Genomic DNA, 4,880 nt, shown 5'->3' on the forward strand with positions numbered 1-4,880 from the left:
GTCACATGGTATGGAATATCCCTTTGGCCAGGTTGGGTCAGCTGTCCTGGCTGTGCCCCCTCCCAGCTTCTTGTGCACCTCCAGCCTTCTCAGTCGGTAGAGCATGGGAAGCTGAAAAGTCCTTGAGTAGCGTAAACACTACCTAGTAATAACTAAAACATTGGTGAGTTATCCACATTGTTCTCACCCTAAATCCAAAACACAGCACTGTACCAGCTACGAGGAAGGAAATTAACTCTATCCCTGCCAAAGCCAGGACACAAATATATTGTTTAATTTACATCAAATACAACAGAGGTATAGAGGGACATATTTTGTAAAAATTGGTGAATAAGTAGAGGAAAGATGTCCAAATGACTGCCACTGCAGAGAGACAGGCTGCAGTCTGAGCTCGGCAGCTATTACTTCAATTTGGCCTGCTGGCTAGCACATTAGCAAACTTGCCAGCCCATCACACACTTAGCCTGGAGCCAGCCACAGCATGCTGCCATTTGCCCAGCTGGTGATGAAGGACATTACAAGGGGCTTTAAATCCTGTGAAGTCTCATGCAACAGGGCAGAGGTGCAGGGTAGCTGAATGATGGCAGGATCCAGGATACAGGAAAACAATCTGTAGAAACCAGTCACCGCTAACTATGTTTTTCAGAGAACACCTACTGAAAGGTCTTGCTGGTTGTGTGTGACAAGTATGAGTAACACTGGAAGACAACAAATAATAGTGTTGCCAGTGGTATTTTGTGTAGGACATTAGAGAGTAGTGAGTTTCTAAATTTTATCACTTATGCCCCAAATTCCTACACCTGCAGTTCTGAGTCCTGGAAATTGGACTTGTTTGGGATGAAATTGATAACACTGCCTCACCTGCAGTTACTGGTGAGCAAAACCAGATCACTTGAGAGGAAAGCAAAATCTCAGAAGGTATAGGCCTGCTTCTGTGATGTGTGCACCCTGTAAAAGAAGCTGCAGTGGTAGAAAGCAACATACTCTTCGTGTTTTGGCCATCCCACAAACTAGCATCACATTCAATAAAAGTAGTACTAACTAAAAAGGAACATGGACCAACAGATGGCCTGTCACCTTTCCTTTATATCTTCCTCTGAGACAATGCCTATGGAAATGCTGAAGAGTTTAAAACTTGCTGTCTCAAAGTAAAATCTCATGTAATAGTAAGTAAAAAGTGTAGCAAACAAACAAAGGAATGAATCTCCCAAGTCCACAGAAATAAGAAAAGCCTGGATTCCTTTAGTGTCTGAATATAGGTAAACCATCTTTTCAGTTTTGGTTCAACACAGTTCTCCTCTTTGAAGCTATCTCTTCCAAAACAAAAAAACAGCAGACAAATGACTTGTTTGGACTTGTTTAGGTAATATTCCTAAAAGAGGGAAGCAATCAAAATTTGTATAAGAGAAGGTGTCTGGCTGCTTCAGGGAAGTTTGGATAAACAGCTGAATATAAGGCATCTACAGTAATTTCTGGAAGTTTCATGCTGAACCCTTTGCATTTTAGTCATTAACTATGTTTCAATAGTGGTTATTTGGATGTTATATTGCATTATCAAGGGGATTATAAAAGCCTTTTGAAACCAGCATGTTCTACTTTACACTGTAGTAACCTCATCAGTGCTGTACCAATCATCACTAGATTCATTTTTGCCATGGAAACTAATTTAGCTTGTTTGGAGAATTCATAATAGCATTTTCCTTTGCTTGGTTTTCTTTCTAAAATGGTGAGTTGCAATGTGACAAACATGAACCCTTGTGAAGGACTTGAACCTTTAATACACTGGAGGCTCTATCTTTATTAGTATTATTATGGGTGTTATGAAACACCCATCCTTTTTTTCAGTACAGTCACATGAGAGTGAATAATTTTCTCTTCTTGGTGAGGGTTTGTGGTATATGAATATCTGATGCTATTAAAAGGGCCTCAAGTCACAAAGTTTGGGGTTTAGAAAATTCCATATATACACAAAATTATTATTCATTGAGATTTCTTAAGTAAAATAGCCAAGTCTGAAATTAGAATCTGAGTCTTAATTAGGAACATGAGTCTTCTCTCCAAATATTTGTAAATGTTCAGATTTGTGGGCTTGATTTGGGGTTCACTTCTAGATATAAAAATTGTCCCCACTTAGTAACGGTTTCTAGATTTGAGACTATTTTGCAAGTTCTAGCAGAGCTGATTTTCTTTGCCCACATGGTTGCCATTACAATGGACTGGATCAGTCAGCAACGTACCATCTTCTTAGATGATGATGTGCTGTGACCTTCTCTTCAAAGAACATAAAACATTGCTTGATGCTTTATGATACCAGTCTATTTCCAGGTCACAGTTTCACATGAGACCTCTTTCTCTTCCATGATACCAGGACATTTTTGTTCACATTTTGTTCACATAGGGAGCTCATATTAACATTTTCAGTCTCTCCTTTTCCAAATGACAGCAAATGAGACTTTAACCAACATCAGTAGTGCAAACTTAAATTAAGAACAAACTTAAATTTAACTGATTTACAAAGAATTAATGATCTGGCTCTTAGTAGGAAAGTATAACAAGCAAAGTGTTCTGTGGAGATCACAATTTATTAAAAGGAAAACATGATCAGTCAAAGACTGCAGCTTCCGTGCCAACCTGTAATGAGTCCAGACAAAACTACGATAAGGTTAAAAAAAGGCTGTGTTTAATGATACCTTCCTTTTGACGCAGTATACTTCCCATAATTCGGAAAGACTTTATTAAAACATCATATATCTTCTAAGAGCAAAATGAAAGGTGATTTGTGTTTGATAATTCTCTTGCTCTCCGATAGTCTGCAGGGCTTGTTCGATCACTTATTTTTAAAAGGCTTGTGGCTAACTTTGATGTACTCGCAACATATAGAAAATAAGACCTTAGCTCTCTAAGGACCTGAAACTAACCATGTGCTTAGAAATTTTAATTCCCATAGAAAATGGTAAGAGTAAGAGTAGTTAGTTACATTTCAGATGGAACCTTGACACCACACAGAGTAAGATATTAAAAACTTGTAAACTAACTTTTAGTTAGGTTTTAGGAGTAGTACTTTGCCATAGAAGAAGAAGAAAAGTGCTTTCTGTGTAGATATTTTGATATAAAGCTTGATGAAGGAACCTGACAGAGGAAGTCTCTCCTACCCAGACTGGAGCATCTTCCTGCTAATCACATTGCTGTTTTGGAAACTTTTTCATGCATTGGGTTAATGGAACTTCTCAAACCAAGACTCTCACATTCAGACCACTGTGTATTGGTGTGATTTTTGTGTTGAAAATAAATGTTAGTTGCTGACATGAAATTCATATTGCCCAAGGTTGTGCTCCTGTGTATCCCTGTATATCTACCTCACCCAATCCTATAGCTCACCATTCAGCATCTGCAGTGGCATTTTGGTGTCTTCCATTCTAGGTACCTGGTCAGCCCAGCACAGCTGTTCTGTGATGATTGTTGCTTTACTCCTGGAAAGATCACTGTGTTCCAAAACTTTATTGTTATAAAAGTTTTTCTGTGATATCGTGCACAATATGGCACACAGATGGTGCAGATGAAACCCATTTAAAAGCTGTATATATCATCAATACCAAGGAAATGTTGCACACCCATATAGCAAACTCGATATTGCTGCCACTATGTAGATGCTTTATTCAGTTGGAAGTTTTCTGCTTTGCTCTTTCCAAACTCTGCCTGTTAATCAACTCGAAGATGTGCTGTATCTGGTAGTGCATTTTGTCAGGCCCTTGTACAAAAGGCTGTCATCTGATGTATCACTAAGATGACAAAATTATTTGATAGCTTCTGACCATACATTACCGTTTGAACTTTACCCGGTGAAGGCATATCTATCATTTCAGTGTTTTTCCACTATTCATAATGACTCCCTACCTCTTTACAAACAAGGTTTCTAAAGCCAATAATCAGTGACTGTTTAAGCCCAAAGGGCAAAACCTTTACCTTACAACACCTCACAATTGTCTAAAAAGATTTTTGAGGGTTTCAACACCCATTAAACTTAAACAACTTTCGCATTATGAAAAATGTATCTAGATCAAGCTCCTTGCTTTATCTGGGAGTAGCATGGTCGGAGGACAGAATGATATTGAGTTCTAGGTTTTTTTGTTTGATTATTTCTTTGCTAAAGGCAATGGGATAACAATTGGTGTAACTGACTCTATAAAACATGCCATCATGGAACAGTCTTGTTATCAGATGTCATGTTATCAGCATATTTTTGTCAGACCCAAAATTTCAAGGTAGCCAACAAAACTAAAGTCTACTGACAGCTGTAAATGTGTCTCTCAGATTACTGAAGACAGAGAACACAACAAACCATCTACCCTACTTCTCTCACAGTTGAAGAGTGCTAAGTATAATTTTACCCGTACCTTCTTTTGAGTCTGAAGTTACAGTTGATGACTGGCAACATACTGTAGCAATCCCTTCTGCCTTTTTTTTTATAGATGAGAATAATGGCATCTTTAACTTCTGAGATTTATAGAGACATGGGAAGCTTTTTAGTGTGTATCTAAACAGTTCTGCCAGTATATTATCGAATTCAGTTCATTTCAGATTTTGATTGCATTGCTGACTTTGTCAAAGAATGGAGATCCAATAGGTTGTTGTTCTGTTAGGAGAATAGTATGAGAGTTCAGAAGTTATTTTTCTTTAAAAATGTTATTATTGAGCTCATTTGTTTTTTGGTTTGGGGTTGGTTTGGTTTTTTTTTTAGTAAGTACAAGAGTAGTTTTATAGATTATCACAGTGATTCATTCTTTATCACTACAAATTACAAGATGCCAAATCAATTTTTATGTTAGTCATAGCATTGTTTGCAAAGTTGAATGTCTATAGCTTCTTCTTCTGAATGCCTT

Source organism: Aptenodytes forsteri, unplaced genomic scaffold, assembly GCF_000699145.1.
Source record: "Aptenodytes forsteri isolate BGI_AS27 unplaced genomic scaffold, ASM69914v1 Scaffold98, whole genome shotgun sequence".
NCBI classification, from domain to species: Eukaryota; Metazoa; Chordata; class Aves; order Sphenisciformes; family Spheniscidae; genus Aptenodytes; species Aptenodytes forsteri.